General features: G+C 47.4%; 1 pseudogene; it reads left to right on the forward strand.

The window, feature by feature from the left end:
- The first annotated feature begins 16,535 nt into the window (after nt 1-16,535).
- LOC136650698 (5S ribosomal RNA) lies at nt 16,536-16,654 on the forward strand (annotated as a pseudogene).
- The last annotated feature ends 3,239 nt before the right edge of the window (nt 16,655-19,893 follow it).

The following is a 19,893-nucleotide window of genomic DNA, read 5'->3' on the forward strand; positions in this document are numbered from 1 at the left end:
CCCCAGGCAGAGGCTGCCCAGGACACTTTGAATCTTGGGTCCACTCTGTTGCCTGGTTTACACATCTCTTTGCAGGTGTAGGGGATGCTGCGGCATGGACAATACATGTCAATCACTGGCACTGGAATGCAAGGGGTATAAGTCCTCACGTTCCAGGCCGTTTCACAGTTTATTTTACACCCTATTAGATTCCAGTTGGTGAGAAGGTTCCCTATAAATATACATAAGGTCTCATTTACATGACAGTTTATTTGGACACAGATTCCACAACTGCTTGGCGGTCAGCTTTTTTGCAGGGGCCAAGAATTCTATATCCACAAAGGCGGATGCTGCATAGCAGGGAAAGAAAATGTTTAGGTGTCACTTCCGTAATGCACATGAACATCTTGTCAGCTAGCAGACAGTGTGTAGATGTTGTTGTTTGATTCATCTGCAATTCATCACACTTGGATTATATTCCAGCCTTCCTCCAAGGAGCTCAAGACAACAGTTCCATTTTTATGATCACAACAATCCTTTTAGCTAAGTTAGGCTGAGGGAGAGGGAGAGAGAGAGAGCGAGCATGACTGGATCAGGATTCTCCTGTGCGTGTCATAGATGAGCAGGGATAACCACTCGTGGAGACTGCAAGCTTATGGCTCAGAATGGGTGTTGGGGAGACAGGTGGGTAATATTGCTATTTGAATGGGGAAGCTATCAGGGTTTGGGGAGGTGATAGGCCGTTCACCATCCCTTCTCCCTCATACACACAGGAAGGAAGGGGAAGGGGTGTATGTGTGTGAGCGCAAATGAGAAAGAGAAAAGAAATGTTAGGTGTGCAGCTGGGAGACAGAAACAGAGGGAGAAGTAGCAAAGGAGCTGAAGGCACCCTGGAGTGCAGGGTACCTCGCTCTGGGAATCGGATGTAGCATAACAGATCTGCTATTGGGTAGGAGTGTATGTGCTGCTTACCTGCTCTGGTGCTGTACATCCACATTTGCTAATAAAGTCAATTTTACAAATTGTCCTAAGTCTTCTTATGCATCTTCTTATTAAAAAAAACAAAAAACCCAGTCTGGGTAGCACTGCCCCTGGAACTTCAGGGATGTTGGGAGCATACAACAACAGGATGTTTACAAATGCATGCTTCTCACATTAACATTTTGCAGTTTTAATAGTGGAGAGAGCGGCATATTTCAACCCTACTTAACTTTAGAAGAAAAATGAAACTTTAAGCTGGCTTTCTTGTTATAGTTCTCATACTGAGGGTTCTTTAAATAACTCCAAATAATGTCCTCTTATGATGTGGTGATCCACTCTCATGTGCAGATGCTCATCACCCATCCACATGAGTCACCACACTCCAAGAATTCACTAAGCATAACCAGCCACTACATGCCATGTTTTTTTTAAGGAGGTGTCCGTGTCTACTGCAGAGCATTGACCACCCATATGATCTCACGGACCCTCCTGCAACACTATGAGAATAGAATGGCAGGATGCCCAAAAAGTCAAGATAGGAAAATCAAACCTGATGAACCAATTGCCCTGTATGTTCCTGAGAAACTGTCTGATTGAAGAACTGATGACTCAGTTGGAATTCCTGAGTCATGACCAATTAGCACATGGTACAGTCATACTCTTTGAGCAACAACAAACAGCAACAAGGACTACTAGTTTTTGAAAGCCCAGTTCATAACTTAGAATAGGGTGCTAGCAGTGTGCATATCTCCTAGGAGGCAAATCCTCAGTATGAGAAAATGCCCAATATAGGAATAATTGGTAGCCAGCTAGAGAGACCTGATCTAAGCCATTCTTTTGTTATTCTTTTATCATTCTCCAGGAGCTCCAGCTTCCATACAGTTCAAGGGGCTGCTCAGCTCATCTTGCTAAGGACAGCCCTTGCCTCAAAGGCTCACATCATAATAAGCAAACAGGGTAATGACAACAAGATTATCATCCCATGTTCAGTGAGAAACCAAGGCTCAGAAAATTGACATGACTGTGGTGCTTATTTTGTCAAATGTTACAACTAAAAATGTCATTAATCCCAACTTAGGGCCAAAACCCCTTGATTCCCAACTCATCAGGAAGCCACCCTTTTACCCAGCCCTTGGTCAGGGTGAAATCCTTCACTCACATGTGAATATGAAGCAAGCTGTGGGATTAACAAGGCTCAGGGCAGTAACTTGGTGGTAAATCACATTCTTTTCACAGAGGAAGTCCCAGCTTCAAATTCTGCTATCTCCAATTAGGGCTGGGGAAGACTCTTATCTGAAATGGTGGAGAGCTGTTGCCAATCAGAGTGAAGTACACAAGACTGAGCTAGACTCAGTATAGTCTGACTCGGTAGGAGGTGGTTTCACATGTCCATCATGGATGCCAGCTTTTGGGAATTTACTGGACGCTAGTAAAAAAAAAAAAAAGTTGCTCAAAATGGCTGTCATGAAACCTGTAAATGGAATTGATTGCCAATAAAACACTCTGTTTTCAAAGCTCCTCTCAGTGACATGACTAAGCAGAAGCATCAGAACAGAACCCCAGAAACAAAATGCAACTCGCCCGGTTCAGCAGGCGCCTCTCCCTTTAGGAAGGGTATTTCTTGTTTGCTAACAGAAGATCACATGGACAATGGCTAAATTAGCACATCTGGGTTAAAATCTGTGCATCTGGGAAGAACAGTATTTTCTCACAGAGCTCCACAGCAACCCCATTAGGGGAGGGAAAGGTAATGCTCTCACCCCACCTAGGTAGCATCGCTCTCTCCCACAAATACCATATGCATTCCAATTCAGACACCATGTGCTACTATGCTCCCTGGGTGTCTCCATAGGCAACTTTCCAACATGGGGAGAGGACAATTGGTCAAGGGGCATAATCCATTAATATAGCTGAATAATCAACTAATAGTGTGTTCCCATGCATGTTTACTCAGAAGTCCAAGGCTACAATCTTATTCACACTAGCCTGGGAGGAAATCCCACTGGAGATCATATAACTTACTCCTGAGTAGACATGCATAGGATTGGACCCCAAGCCTCATTTAATTCAATGGACTTGCTTCTGAGTTAACATGCACAGGCTTGTGTTGTAAATATTGCAGTCCTAATGAACATCAGTCCTGGATTTAAATCATTTAAACATTTTCCTTCAGCAATCCTTTCATGTGCCTTTCTTTCCCAAACTCCTCTAGACTTCTTTCCCTGTAAAGACACTCATGGGATAAGCAGGTAGTGGTAGTGGCAGTGGGGACGACATATTTGGAGCCTGGCCTTCCTTTGGTCACTCTGGGACAGTGTACAGGTAGTGGATGTTCATCCTAGAACCACCAGTGTGCAGCCATGCTCCTAGCTCAATTTGCTTCTCATGTGCCCTGATGGAAATGGTTGAATCCTTCTCATGTTTATATCATGATTATTAGCTGAGTCACAGCTGGAGTGCTGCTAATTAAATGTATTTCTTAATTAACAAGATCACAGAGAAAGCACGCCAGGCGGGTTTGGTTTTCAGTCACTGTTGACAAAGGCAGCTGCTGCCAGACATGGGCAGGGAGGGTGGGGATGCCCTTGGAGACACAACGCTAACCTAAGGACAGTGAGAAGAGCCAGTTCATTGCCAAATGGTATATTGTGTGTGATTGGAGTGAAATGGCTCTGTGGAAAATCTGGGGCCATCTGAAGCAGCTGGGTCATTGTTTCAGCACCTATTCAACTTACAGCTCAATGTGCATGTACCATACCATCATCAGTCACTACCATGTTCCCCTTCTGACAGCACTGCTCAGCATAGGGTGAGCATAAACATGGGTGGAAGTATACACGCGGTGTGTGCAGACTGCAGGGGGACCCTTCGGGTAGCTGAACTCTGCATACCTCCATTCAGCCCACATGCTTATCATGCCCCTTTTAGTCAAGTGAAGCAAACAGGTCCTAAGGTGGAATATGTCTGTACCACAGGTTGCCTGCGCCAATGAGGGGCTACTGGATGGTTTGCCATGCCAGGCTGGCTAGATGTACTGGACCCACAGCTCGGCAACGGGAGGGCAGGAGCCAGCTGTGTCCTCTGCAAGTGAACCCCCTTAGGGCTCTAATTTCTTCAGAGACACCTGCCTTTGACTTGAACCTATACCCAAAGCATAAACGCCAACTTACAGGGCATAGTCTGAAGGTATACAATGCAGCCCCTGTCTGATGCTAAGCAGATCTGGGTCTGGTCAGTGCCTGGAAGGGAGATCACCTGGGAACTCAGCTGTGCTGCCTTGAGTTCCATGCAAGAAAGAAAAGATTTAAAGGAAATGTTACTGATAGAGCCAGGATGGTGTAGTGGTTCTAATGTTGGAAGGTCCAGGTTCAAATCCCCACTCATGATGCTTCCTGGGTGACCTTAGGCCGGTCACTATCTCTCAGCCTCACCTACCTCACAGGGTTGTTGTGAGGACAAAAGGAGCCATGTACACACACACACACACACACCCTGTGCTCGTTGGAGGAAAGGTGATATAAAAATGTGGGAAAATAATTGAATAATTAACAAGTGTAATCAATTATATGTATCAAACTTGTTTTCTGCTTCTTCTTTCTCAGCTCCATAGGTATCCTGGAAAGTAGTCAAATGGGCAGGTATGACCAGAGCACTCCAACTTTCACTCAGAGGACCACTAGCCACTTCCAACCCAATTTTCTAAGCTTTCATCAAAGAACTCCCTTTCATCCTGACCTTTTTTTAATTTATTTTTTTTAAAATCCTGGCCTGCTAAAAGGAACATCCCACTCACCCTTAGCGGCTCTGTCTCCTCCCTCCAGTGGTAAACATTCTCAAGAAAGGCAGCAGGACTCCCCCCCCCTTCAAGGCACAGCTGCAGAAATAATTCACCTTGGAAGCTGCACAGGATGAGAGGGAGTACCAGCTGTGGCCTCAGACAGCCCTGAGGGGCATTTTCCGGAAGATTGTGACCTCCTTCTCCAGGCTTAGGAGTGATAAGGTGATGCAAGTAGATACACCTTCTCCACCTTTTCAGTTTTGCAAGAGGAGGAAATGGACCCACAGCTGTGGGTCCCATGAAGGAAGCAGCGCATAATGCTGGCAGCAGGTTTCATGTTCTGTACCAGGCCCAGTACAGTTGGGGAGGCAAAGGGTAGGCTAGGATGTGAGTTGTTGGGATTTTGTGTGCTGCCTCTGTTCCTCATACTAATACTCCAGTAAGTGAGCGACAGGCTCGCCAAGTGTGGTGCCTGCAGCTATGAACTGCAATATTCATGTTGCCTGCAGACTAACCCTCCCCATCTGTTGACATGAGGGAGGGGGTGATTACAGTCCAGAGTTTGGAGGGTATTTCCCTCTGGCCTGATTGCCTCAGTGGGAGCTGCTTGTCATTTTTACAGGCAGAGCTGCCACAACAGAGTGGAATTAGCTGGCTTTGCCTTCCAAGAGCTGCGTGCCTCTAATTTGATTCTGCTTGTTTCCTGGCTGTGGCTGCAATGAGTCTGGAGTGCCTCAGCCTGCACTGCCTTTGGTGTGTCCCCCCCTCCCTGCTCATTAGTATTTGAAGCATTCAGTGCTTGCCGTGGCAGCTTCCCACCTCAGACAAGAAGAACCCACAGACACTGAATTGCTGCTCACAGGCCAGCAGCTTGCACAAGACTGCCAATGTTGGAGGAGAGGACAGAAGAGCTGCCTTTTGGGAGTGAGCTGATTTCAAGCCCTGGGGATTCCCTTAATGGCCAGTGATCATGATTACCATAGCCAGGAGGTTTCTTGGCTGGGACACCATTTCAGATTTCAGCAGGAGGAGGAGCATTCAGCCGCTCGGTCTTCAGTATGTGGCTCTCTTGCCAGTTGCAGTGTCTCTGGCTCACCATCACAAGTGCTCTGAAACACAGGAAAGGCAAGTGACTGATGGCCTTCTTCCCCTCAGGGGTATCCCTGCTTTGGGGTGTTGAGATCTTTTCCTCAATGCAGTACTCGCCTGAATATGCTGTAGAATGAGGTGGAAGAATCCAGAGGTGATGGAGAGCACTTCGCCAATTCCGCCTGGAGATGGGGGGGTGCCATGGTGTGCATTCCTCTGTGTAAAGACTTCCTTGCAAGTAGAAAATTAGCACAGCTGGGAGAAGTGTTCTCACCCAATCTGCTCCCTGGACTTTCAAAGTATTGTTTACTCAAGGGAGCATTCATAAATGCAATTCTGCATCTGAAGCTCAAAGCCGAACCACACATTCCACCATCTCAGGACCACTTTCCCTCCTGCAAAATGTGTATTCTACATCCAGTATCTAGTTGACAGCAGCTGGCCCTGTCCTTCCCCCTTCTCAACTGCTTTTTTCATGAAGGACAGAATCCATTCCATGCAGACCATTGGTAGTTGCATCCCCCCATGTCTCCTGGCATAATTGCCTGATTTTGTGGTACTCATTAGACTATAGCCCATACAAGTGCTACTTTGGCAAGGTCAAAAATAATTGTCCAGCAGCCAGTAAGACTCTGCTGCCACCTCCTCTTCCAGCCTCCCCAGCCACCTGTGAATGGGCTTCCTCAACAGCCTCTGCCACATCACAGACACCTTGGAAAAATGTCCAATTCCCAAAGAGAAGGGCGGGAGAAGGCAGTCACCACATGAGTCATTCAGTTGCTACACGCACAACTGCCTTAGGACACATACCAGCTTCTCTCATTTGGGAAGAGTGCTTGGAATCCCCACAGCCCAGACAAACAAGGTACGTGGGCCAAGGTGAGCAAGTGTACTCACAGACACTTCAGATTGCATGTCTGTCATGCAAATGGGATGTGTTCTCACTTTGGGAGCATATTGGCTGCTGGCACAATTACTGCATCTCCTATGTGGAGCCATGCAAAGTCTGCTACCAACTGACGTGTCTCCCAGGAACAATGCCATCAGTTGTGCCTTTTTATGAACATCATTTCGCAGCAGTATTTCTTCACTGGCTCCTGATTCAAGACCCACCCCAGCATTTAGGGACCAATTCTTCCCCCACGTTCCACCTCCATCCTGCAAACATAGGCTTAATTCACCAACTGATTTTCCAGCCAACAAATAACAAATTGACTTATTAGGAAGTCATTTCTCCAGCATATACATGCTTCACTCACTCACCAGCTGAACCCTAAACCCCCAGACTCAGCTGAAAAAAGTTGCTTTTGTATCAACCTCAATGCAAAATGTTGACACCAAGCACTTATTTTGATTTTGCAGACTATATTAGAGAAAGTCAAGTCTACCCCAGGAGCAGGTAGATTTGGGAGCTCCAAGCAACTAGATTTGGCCTGATGGGATAAACTAGAGCCCTATACTATGTACAAAGGCATGTGGTGTAACTGTAGCCTATGAGTCCATTTGAAATGGAGAAACCACTTCAGCAGGAGTAATTAAGAGCAGTGAAGGAGAGGGGTGCTTAGCCCTCTCCCTACTTGCTCTTCCTAAACTCTACCCCACTCCCTACCCCGCTTTTCCCCCTTTGCATGTTTTCAGATCTTGCCAGCCTTACTCAGCACAAGTTTCACTTCTAAGGCCTGCCTTCCACCAGAGGCAGAAATGGCCTCTAGATAAAGGCCTTCATCAACAGTGTTCTTTATCTCCCAGTATCAGTAGCAGATCTGGGGAAGCAAATTGGACAACAGAGCAAGCCTGGGGCCAAACAGACTGACTGAGGACAAGAATCCCAGAAGCAAAATCTTGGGTCTGAAAGGAGCTTCTGAAACATGGATCTGATCTGTATCTGGACATGTAGCCCCTCCAGCCTGTTCTCTGACTAAGGCCGATGAGTCGGTCTGGCTCTCTCATCAGGCTGAGAACCACATCAGATCAGCAGGACCTATTTCTTTCCTATGTGTGTAATGTTTTCCTATCACTGTTGCTCATTCTTCCTGACTCCCCCCCCCCCCCGCCTGCTGTTTCTCCTCCCACTCTGTTCTCCCTGGTAAGTGTTGCTAATGTGAAGGCAGACGGCAGCAATGCCGGGATTTCTCCCTAGACTTGGCAGTCTGATCATGTCGTACCTGAAGAATGGCAGGAGTGAGTCACGTCCTAGCCACAGCAGTGACTCACGCTTCAGGCTCCCAGAGAGTACCAAGCACATTTCAGAGATTCCTGGATGAAAGCATACACTCTCTCCCTCTCTCTCTCTCCCCAGTGCTACTAGAAATCACCACCATCCTGCCTTTTTTTGTCATGTTGGCTTCAAAACCATCTGAAGCTGTCCTCTTTCTATATGAGCATGTAGCCTCTACGGCATGGAATAAGAAGGTCAAATATGCAGTTACACTGAGGTTCCTTTATCATGAGTTGGCAAAGCTGTACAGAAGAGGTTAGAGGCCTTGCTAGGGGTGACTCTCCTTGGCTGGGGAGCAGCTGGCACAACAATGCTCCCAGTATCAGTAGCATGGCTGGAGCAAGCATTGGTTGCAGTTCAATGCACAGAGGCCTCAAATGAATGATATAAAATATCAGGACATACTTTGAGCCAGCTAGTGCTCAACAGGACTTCACCCCGGAAGCTGTTCCCTATGCCCTGTTTCCTATGTGCTGAAGACAGTGCCTCTGGGCATGTTAAAAGCACCTTAGGTCCCAATCCTATCCAACTTTCCAGTGCTGATGCAGCCATGCTAATGGGGCGTGCATGGCATCCTGCAGTAGGGGGGCAATCACAGAGGCCTCCCCAATATAAAGGAACATTTGTTCCCTTACCTTGGGTTGCATTGCAGCTAATTGGCTTTGGAAAGTTGGATAGGATTGGGCCCTAAGGCTTTATCCTGGGTAGTGATCTTGCGATCTGGATCCTGTGGGGAAAAAAACTCCCTTGATTTGCTTGTCTGGGAGTATGTACACCACAGGTGCTAATCTCTTGCCAATGCTGGGACTGGATTACAATCCTTGGAAGCAAATCTCATTGATGAAAGTGAGATTTGCTGTTGAGTGAATGTGCATAGGCTTGGGCTATTATTCTTTAAAATGGAACTGCGCCACTCACCAGCTGCTTTGACTTATAGTGGGTACAATATGCTGCGCAGCCATCTTGATGAGATGGTGGGGCAGCTTCTTAGATGATCTCTTCCTGCCAAAAGTCTGTGCTACCCTCCCCATTGGTGGAAGAGCGACAGCATACGTGCTGAGCACTCACATATAGAGTACCCCCAGCGTACTTAGACAACAAGTTGTTAACTTTCGCCTCCACCAGTACGGCGCGCTTATTGTTTGTGGGTTTGCTCTCTTGTTTGGCTCCCCTCTCCCATCTTTTTGTTGTAGGAATGGCTGCAGTCCTTTCTTTGACCCAGTAAAGCTCTTAACCAAAGTCAGCATACTATGTGTGGGACTGATCAATTCCCACAGTTCCGCCAACACCCATCCCATACAGTCAGGTGCAGGGACTTCACCTCTATCTGCTTGCCCCAGAAAACCTGCTTCCGAAGGCTGCCTAGGGTGGGTTTGCAAAGGCAGCAAGTGTGGAGCACATGGAGGTGTTTTTTCCAGGGCTGTCACCTGGCCTTCACTGGGGAGCGCTACAGGACTTTGGGGGGGGGTCACTCACAATCATACCCATCAATAACACAAGCGTGAGCCACTCAAGCAAGTTAAGGAGCCTGCTTGACCTCCCAGAGTGGAGGCAGGTGGAACAGAAGGGGAATGGCACCAAATGCGCATTCATTATTTACAAGGCACAGCATGAGAAGCCAACCAGGAGCCAAGCGCTCTCCTGAGCTGCACATGGCTGGCTTGCATGCGGTGAGTAGATTCTGCTGCCTTTGCAGTTTGCCCTTTGCCTTCCCTTTCCACCCCTCCCACCCTTCCCCCATGAGGGCCACAGCAGTGCTGAGGAAGAAGAGCAATATTAGGAACCGTTTCTGATGGAGGATTGCTGGGTAGGGGGAAGGGTGCAGTACTGATTCTCTGGTGGGCTCCTCTGGACTTCTCCCCTCCTTAGTCCTGCTGGAGCCTCTGGCTGGCAGAGACAAAAGCTGCTGCTCAGTCTGATTTCAAGGAAATCTTCAGAACCTGGTGTGGCGGGGGGGGGGCGAGGGAGGCCTCTTGCACTAGGGATTACTGGATCCACCTTCCCTGCCTCACAGCTCCTGCTAAAATAAGAGCACAACCTGACTAAATGCATGACTCATTTTATTCCACAGATCCTCCACATCTGAAGCACAGATACACACCTCTGGCATTCTGGATTCACGTGGGCATGCATGCTCTGAATATAAATACAGAGGGAGGAATGGCACAAAACACAGTGAGCATATATTCCTATGTAATGAGTATAGTAATGTACAGAAGCACAATGTGCAAGTGCACGGGCTAACCCTAAAGGCTGAGAATTGCTACAATACTAAACTTTGAGCACATTGACTGAAACTGCATGTACACACCTGCAAACACTGACTACTCAGCAGGAATAATGATTTCAACTCCCCCCCCCCCCAAAAAAAAAATACACGGATGCATTCCAAAGACATAGTGGGAGAGAGAAGGATGAACACAGACACACCGACCACACATACATACATGTGTACACACTAGGTGAACTCTTGTATAATCATGGAGCAAATAAAATTTTCAAGGCTTTACTATAACTAATGCCTCATCTGCCCTGCAGTCATGCTCTGATCCAATGTGCATCTGACACGCATTGGATCAATGTGATCTACATTGTGCTGCACATCTCTTTGTGCTGCAAACAGGACCAGGTTTGATATCAATAGCAGATGTCAATACTGCTGTCAATATTATCTGCCAGCAGGTACCAGTCACTGTATTCATGTTTCTAGTATACACTAGATCTGCATATAAATACCTGCCAATTGTACTTATTTGACAGGTATATCACTGGTGTACTTGGATACTATAACTTATGGAACTTTGAAATTGAGGAAATGTCAGTATTTGGGGAGTTAGATGTTGTTTGATAATATAAGAATAAAAAGATAAGAATAAAAAGATTGAAGGTGCCTTAATGGGAAAAAGACTTGATTTTTGAAGTTATTAGATTTTGAACATGCTTTCTTTTGCAGCATATGACACGAAACATTTCCCACACATGCCATGAATGCGACTTGCACACTGGGCCATAATACTGCTCACCCTCTTCAAATGGCAGAACGTTCCAGGAATCTCATTTTCCAATGTCTGCACCCACATACAAAGACAGCAGAGGAGATTTGGGCTCTTGTGGCAATGCCTGTCACTGAGCATGAGGGAATAAGCAAGCCCCCAAATGGACACTGCTAGCTTTTTAAACAGCATCAGTTCCCCCCCCCCCCAAGAGCAACAGCATCCCTGCAGCCCCCTTCAAGGCTTCTTCTTGACAGACAGCTGCTATGCTCAACATTCTGTGTCATCCAGCAGCTACATTTCAACCGCCAAACGGTTTCTGCCCAGACTCCACTGAAGAAGAAGAGGTACATTTCTGGTATGTAGTTAGTTTCTGCCAGACATTAGTGCTCTTTTAAGCAAGCATCTCCTAGCCACCAGTCCCATTACAGAAGCTTCACTGGTGATTAAGCTTAAACAACACCCTAGCCTAGCGGAAAGGTCATCTCCATCTTCAAAGAGCATATGCTTATAACAATCCGAATGCCTTGTTTCTTTCCTGCAAGACACAAACAGTATATCTGTTTTCCTCTGCCCTATGTTATAAACACTGTGGTCAGTTTGACTTTTACCCAAGGTTGCCCCATACAACACTGTTCCTTTTCAAAGAGGAATGATTACTCAAGATTGCCTTCATTCCTCTCAATTCAACTAAAGCAGGTGTCTATTACACATTAGAGAACATTATCAGCATTATAGGACAGCTATCACAGGAGGAGGTACAGCCAATGAACAAAAATCAGAGTTATGGGCATGGACATGCCTTGTTCCCTCTGAACTATGGGTTCCCTAGGAGTCCCTGTCTCTTGAGCTCTGTTCTTCTTCTTTACAATGGGAATGTCATAAGTCACAGGGTTATTGTGCGCAGGAGTGAAATAAGGAAGTGCTGTTACACAACTTCCAGGAACCAGCCAGCATATATCTGAATAAATCCATAGGGAACTCACTGTTACTGCCTTTTTAGGGATTAATGAATGACATTCAATCCTTCCTGCCCTTTGCACCATGGGGAGTGCTGGCACGGAGGTGGGAGCTCACATCCCTCCAAGGCTCTGCCTTCCTGGGAACAGGGTCAGAGCCTTGGCAGTTGGTTTAGATATTCCCACACAGAACTGCTGAATGGAGCTGTCAGTCTCTGTGGTTGTGTCTTACTCCACCCCAAAGGGGGGCCACTGTGACATCGAAGGCAGGCTCGAGTTGGACAGGCAATCCAAGGCTGTCTCCAGACTCCTTTGGTGCAGTGGGTGGCAAAGAGCTAGGCATAAATGAGCCAGGTCTTTGATGTACCAGGGACAAAACTTAAGAAGAGCTCCATTCACTGTATTGGCACAAAGAGGCTCAGGGCTTCCAGGGAGAAAAGCAGCTTTCCGGAGAGAATCCCCTCTTGCCTCCATGCTGCCCTGCCAAGTGGTGATGTTATTACAGGAAAAGAGAGAAAGACAGAAGCTTCCCCTCTCCTTCTGGGTGGGATCCAAGGCCTTTTATATGTTTCAAGGCCTCCAAAGAGCTGGGACTAGGTAATGCAACCATGCAGTACCAGCTGGGAGCCAGGAACACTGCCGGGTCTGTCTTTGTTGTGGAATTGTGATGCAGAATCATATTTTGGAATCAATCACAATTCACATCTCTTGGTCTCTCTTTCCACTCCCAGGTACCCCTCAGTTAGATGATGCATATTTAAACTACTGCATTGTGAGGACCCATCCTTATCTTGCACATGAACAACCACCTCAGTTGTTCATTCAGACAATAAAGATTTTTACTTAGGGGTTAGGCAGGGCCTGAGATTCCGTACAGTCATGAGGGAGAGCATTGTCTTGAAAATAAATACTGAAACATACACACACTCCCAGTCTGAAGCCTCCCATAATCTTTACAATGGGAATGGGAATGGGAATGCAGGTGAGCCCTAGTCACTGGGATTCTCCTGGCAGTCAAGGTTACTAGTATCTGTGCAAGAAATGCAGCAGATGGCAGACGTGCAGGGAAGTAGATTAGGCTGGAAGGAAAGAGAGCAGCTTGCTACCCCCCTCCCAATCCATCAAAAGCCCCTTAGATTTGTTCAAGAGGGTTTACAACACTGGCAACTGGCCATAGAAGTGGTTGTGTCCTCACTCTGAGTTGTGATTCTAAGTCCAATCCCAAGGAGATGGGACCAATGTGAGACCCAATCCTAGGCCCCAACACTAAGTAAGAGCATGAATCACCCACAGAACTGGTGAATCCAGAGGTAGCATCTTCAGAGCCTGAGCCCCCAAATCCTGCAAAGAATCAGGCCCTCCCATGCCAGGAACCTCCTGCTCCCTGGTGCCTGATCATCAGTGCCAGCAAAGGGCTAGGTGGGACCTGACAAAGAGAAGGAAAAGTGCTAGGCTCTAGGTCAGAAGCCTTCCCCATTAAGGCCCCAGTCTCCAGGCTAGGAGGCAGAGTTCAAATCTAAGTATGGAAATATTTTAAGGTCTTGTCAGTATACTTTTGGTACTTGTCAGAGCAACTTGGAGCTATCCATGGTGCTGTGATTTGCCTCGCCACCTCACCCATCACAATTACCCAGCACAGACCACTGCTTGTGGCCCAGACAAAACAGCTTGCAGAGGGAGGAGGGCAAAGGTAGGAATGGTACTATCCTCACTGGTTATAGCTATAGTCCCATCCCCAATAAGTACTCAGTTGTTTGGCTTGTTCAGTTCCTGTTTCACCTTTCTCCAAACACAAAGGAGTCAAGGCAGGTTATAAAATGAAAATAAAACAATGAAAATACAATAAAAAAATACCAGTGATGAAGAAAACAGCTTTCAAGCAGCACATTCACTTCCATTTCGCCCCATTCCGTAAGCTTCCGGAAACAAAACCTTTCTGTTGTTTTCCAAAAGTTTCCAAGTTACTGAGATAGATAATCGCATACAGGAGGGAATTCTACAAGCATGACGCCACCAAGGAGAAGGCCTTACTCTGAGACAGCATGAAGACTTTCCCATTGAGCCCTTCCATTCATACCCACAAAGAAGATGCTCAGGTACAGTAGCCAGTGACACGGAAAAATACAGCCTACAGACACCAACAGGCTGAGCCACTGCCAGAAGCAAATGGCTTGGAGGTCTGTGGATGAAAGATTACAAAAAAGGCAATAAGGAAATGAGTTCTCAGTATTGCATGGTGGGACTTCCTTATCACAGGCTCCTGTGGCCAAATATGCCTGATTATATTTCAACACTTGGAAGAGAGCAGGCATGGAATTATCCCGAGGCACTAGAGACCAAGCTACTGCTGGCACTGGGTTGAGAAAGAAGGAAATCAGAGAAGGTGTGAAGGTCACTTAACTGCCCTGTCCAGAAAAGAGAAATGGACACTTTTCAGGTGACAGAAAGTGGTGGGTGTGATGAGTGGGGCAGCAACCCAGAAGAGATGCTTCTTCATTATGCTCGACACTCAGTATAAAGTGGCTGTGTATGCTGAGTATGTATAGTATAACAAAATATAACCAATCAAAATACTGCACCCAAGGAATGCTGAATTCCAAAACTGTAACCCATGCACTTGAAGGATATTTGTCCATTTTTGCTGGCTTTGCATAAGGTATTCTGCCACTCAGGAGGTGGAGCGACATGTTGCACCCAAGGCAGTGATGCTCTGTCCCTTGGTCAGTGGATACCCTGCTGAAACCATGAGCTTCCAAAATTTCAGCAGACTCTTCCAAGACATTGCAGTCTTAAGCCTAGATGGAATGAAGCTGAGATGCTCAAGGTGTTGATTGTGCATCCAAGGCCAGTCTCCATTTTACTGCAAAATGCACACAGCCCTGAACACAAGGAGCTTCCTCCAAGTCGGGCCACTGATCAATAAGGCCTACTCTGACAGGTGGAGGGCTGTGGAGGGCTTTGGCAGGGGCCTTTCCCAAGCCGATGTGGAGATGCTGCCAGGGGTTGGTCCTGGGACCTTTGATACACAAACAGTGTGCTCCCCCACTAAGCAATGCTGCCTTCCCTCCCTTTAGCCTAGTTGGAAACAGGAGCTCACTAGTGACACAGCCGTCCTTCTGCCTCATCTGACCCACTTCTGTGCTGCTGCCACCTTTAAATGGTTTGCACTTGGCTTGCTCTCTCTTGTCACTTTCATTAAATAAACAACTCAGCTCTGCAGAGATCACAGCAGGCTCTTCCCCCTCTCGCTTTCAAACCTGCGTTGCCATTTGAAGTGCATCCTTTTTTTTCCCCTTCCTCCCATTTTAAAAGCATCTTTGGAGACTCTCTGTGCAGAGCCCTGCCTGAGAATGCAGCTGGCATCCCTTTCAGAGTGCTGTAGTGAGCTGCATCCAGCCAGCCAGGCAGCACCTGATAATGCAGCAGGGAAGGAGAGTGGGAGAGGAAGGCGGAGGGAGTGGAGGCAGGGAACAGTCAGTCTCCCTGTCCTTGGATGAACTCCTCGCTGGCTCGCTCCTGAGAGATGCTGCCACGCGGCTACCGCCTCCTTGGGAAGCTTCTTGCACACAGGGATATTTTTAGTCTCTGCTTTATACTCTGAGCAAGAACTTCTGCATTACTCTTGCTGCGTAAAACAGGCTGTCAAAGGAGCTGCCAAGGCAACTAGCGGCAGCTAGGCCAGTTTCCTCCAGCTGGGACCTGAACGGCTTGTGCTGCAGTCAGTGAGAAAACCGCCCATCTCCATTGCATTCCCCCCACTCTCAAGAGGGTCTCTCAAAGCACATGCACAAGAGGCAAAAGCTTTGAGTCTCCTCCAACCATAGGATGGAGACACTGTCTTGACACTGAAGGGAGGGGGCTGAGATACTCAAAGCAGCCAACAAGGATGGTGGCAGACCCCACCCCGGGTCAGACAAGGTGCAAAGAAGCTGGCAACTGGCATACCACAATGAAGTCAAAATTGGCGACCTTAAGCAGTATGCTCTGCACCGACTTATGGCCCAATCCTATCCTCCCTCCCCCCGCTGATGCAGCTGCACCAAAAAGGCAGGTGCTGAGTCCAGCAAGGAGGGGTGGAGTGGGAGATTTGGAAGGGAAAGGGAATTGAAATCCCCTCTGTAAGCTTCCTCCCCCACTGTGGGTCTCCTCGGACCTGCATGAGCTCTTTAGCCAATGTAGGTCCCAGGAGAGAAAGGAGGCAAGGAGGCTGCACATAAGAAGGATAGAATCTGGCACACACCATCACCACCGAATCCACGGCCTCCTGCAGCCTCTCCATCACATTCCTCCCCCTCCCACTCAGTTCTGTCCCCTCTGCACGCACATTCTGCTCTCCCGCACCCCTCCCACCTCCCATACTGGCTTACCTGCTCTGGTGGGCTGCCAGCATGGCAATGACATGCACGGGAAGGCTGTGGCCTTCCCAGTGTGCTCCAGCAGCTGAACGTATTCTCCTTCTGCTGGTTGTGGTGAAGGGTGTGATGCTATGCAGGATACTAGACCCCTTCACCCAACCTCATTGTCCACACATCCTCATTGTTTTTATCTTTGCAATCCTGCACATGCCTGATTTCGTCTGATCTCGGAAGCTAAGCAGGGTCAGGCCTGGTTAGTACTTGGATGGGAGACCACCTGGGAATACCGGGTGCTGTAGGCTTATACCATAGTCTTTCGAGACTGAAGGTTGCCAACCATTCAAAAGAGCAAAATCCTTGATTTTGTTTTTCTTCACAAATTTACAGCCCAGTCCCAATTAACTTTCCAGTGCTTATGCAGCCACAATGCAGTCTCAAGGTAAGAGAACCAACACTGCCTTCTCTTGAGGAGGCTTCCCTGACTGCCCCCCCCCCACTATAGGATGCAGCATGTGCCCCACTGGCAAGGTTGCATCAGCGCTGGAAAGTTAGTTAGGAATGGGCTGTTACTGGGAATAATAAAGTTAAAGAAGGCCCTGGCCATCTAATCCAGCACTCTGCATAATGTAGACAGTTCAGAATATGTGCATCCACACCAGATAGACAGGTGTTCTGTTTCCCTGATTCTTAGGCTCTGGTATACCTGGGAGGGTCAGGGGACAAACACCCTGGGGCGCCACCTGGGGCAGCACTGCTGCAACCCCCTCCCCTGCCACTTTTTAAAAAACAAGCCTTTTGAGGGCTGGGGAGGCCACCCACAGCCTCCACGGGCCCCCAGAAGGCCTTTTGAGGCCTCCAGAAGGCCTAAAGACATCACTTCCAGTTTTTGACAAAAAACTGGAAGTAACTTTCTAGGCCTCAGAAGGCTATCTGGGGACCAGGGAGGCCTCAGGCAGCCTTTCCACCCTCAGACGGCTTCTGGATGTGCCTGGTGGTCAGTGGGGCAGCATAAGGTGGCATTTTGTGGTCCTGGTCCCAGGCGGCACAGGGGCCAGGGTTGCGATTGTTCTGAGGAAGATGAGTTTTTTTTTAGATTGTGAGCCCTTTTGGGACAGGGAGCCATTAGATTTATGATTTTCTCTGTAAACCGCTTTGTGAACTTTTTGTTGAAAAGCGGTATATAAATACTGTTGTTGTTGTTGTTGTTGAGTGTGTCAAAGTACTATGTTTTGTGCTGTTGTGCAGAATCTAGGCAAATGCACAGCCATGATCACACAGACATGACTGGACATAAGCAGTCCTAGCCCCCTGGATCAGGCTAGCGTAACTGGGAAGAGATTATGTCCTACTGGATAGGACTATGATTGATAGCTGGGCTTTCTTTGGAAACCCACTAGTCTGAAGCAGAACTGCACAGTCAATCATACAGTCAATCACAAAGTGCACAGTGATACAGTCAATCACAAAGCACAATCCAAGTCATGATCACTGCTGATGTGCTCTTCCACTATTCACATCCACCCTAATCTACGCCCAGTTCCTCATAATTGTGTTTTGTATACATGATATTGCATGACATGACAGTGGAATGCAAGCCTCTGGATTCCTATTTGTCCACAACAACAGGTTCCTTTTCCAATCCAGGATGTTGGAGGAGCAGAGGCTGGCACATTACCAGGAGAGGGGGTCACATTTCACATTTCATTGCCTCAAGGTCGTGGGAGGCTTTGGGCTGGCCCTGGCAGCCACTATGGCAACTCCAGCAAGCATTCACCAATGATGGAGCATGTCATTTCCTGACCACATGACAGCAGTAGGAGAAGAGGGTCATAGTGTCTGGGGGTTGTAACCACAGTGGGGCTATGCATCTGGCTTGATCCCATATGGGCAGGCACTAACATGGCCACACAGGATAGCAATTTGGTTTGTCTAAGACTAGGATAGCAGTGTGTGATTGGTCCCACATTTTGCTTAGGATCAACATTTCAACTGAAACCAAAGAGCTAGAAGGCTGCAATAAGGCTCTATGGAACTGAAACCAGGGATAATGTAGAATAAATGTCACCTTACAATGAAGGGCATCTGGCAACCTCTATGAGTCTGCAAGTGCCTAGTAAGCCAAGAGCACATGCTCCCTGCTGAAGCATAAGTCAGCATGAATGCATTTCACACGAGAGGCTCGCTGTTCCAAGGCTTGGGAAGATTGAATTACCTTCCATTAGGTACTGGCCAGATGGAAAGTAAATGGGGCCTGATCCTGCGCCCAAGGTGGGAGGAGGGAGCTTATGAAGAAGGCCAATTACGGAAAGTGATGAGGCAGTGCAATGAGAACTAGTGAACCTCCAGAGGAATTGTGCTCCGAAGCATCTATGATTGCAGCATGTGGGGGCTTGGCTGTTCAGACCGCCAGCAGGGATATCTCACCCAGGCTGTGGTTATCAGTAAAGCCCAAACCTTCTGATAGGAAGCCTGCCTTTCTCTCTCCCAAGATGGATGCTCTCCAGAGTTCTCTTATTTCTTATGAGCCAGGATATATGTAGAGAGGAGGTTCCTCCCCGTTGACTCTTTTGATGGTGACATCTCCAGTTTAAGGCACAACTGTGGCCATTCCTTTTTCAGAAAGTGATGCACGTTCTGGTTCTTAACATTCAGATGATGATGATGATTAATTACCACCTAATAAAGTTCAGAAAGGTAACTGTCCCATGTGGTTGCTGTGATAGAAGTAAGAAGCTTCACAAATCTGGAGCATTACTGTAGCCCAGGAGTTTGCCCCATATCTGAAGTACTGAAACAGATAGCACAGTGCCACCTCCTGGCCTGAGGAAGGATCAAGGGAAAGCAGAAGCAGAAATGACGCACAACTAAAGGACAGAACAACAATGGCACATGTATACACAGAAAGATATAAATAAGCGCACATGCGTTCAAACAAGACAGAAGCATGCATTACTGCATATGACTGTACAGGATCACACACCTGGAAGTATACTAATGCACATATATTCATATCTATATCATAAGCACCTCTTCACATTATGTACAGCTTTGGGAATCCCATGCTTCTCAGCCTAGTGTCCACGTATGCCAATATGCTGCATAGCTTTCAAAGTGAAGCTCATCCTGCTCCATTTGATGCATGTTCTCTTTATTCACCTAGTTCTAGGAATTCCGGGGTGGGGGGCTTTCCAGAGCTAATTCTCGCAACCACTTTTGGGCTCAATTCAGTCATTCCAAATATGGATTTCTTCCCTGCAAATACAGGGTCCCATCCTGCTCCATCTTGTTCCTGCTCCCCATATGAATGGACTACATTTGCAGTAAGGTAGTTGTTTGCACAGTTTGGGCAGTGATAAATTGTGTGGATTTTGCATAGAGCTGGTGTGCTGGTAATTTGGCTTGTGGTACAATATCACACTTGATTATGTTACCACCCTCATGCTCAATGTGCTTCTTTCACAGAGGGGATCAAGAGCAGTGATACAGCACATATTTTGCATGCAGAAGGTCTCAGGTTCAATCCCTGGCCTCTCCAGGCAGG

Source organism: Tiliqua scincoides, chromosome 4 (assembly GCF_035046505.1).
Source record: "Tiliqua scincoides isolate rTilSci1 chromosome 4, rTilSci1.hap2, whole genome shotgun sequence".
Taxonomy (NCBI): Eukaryota; Metazoa; Chordata; class Lepidosauria; order Squamata; family Scincidae; genus Tiliqua; species Tiliqua scincoides.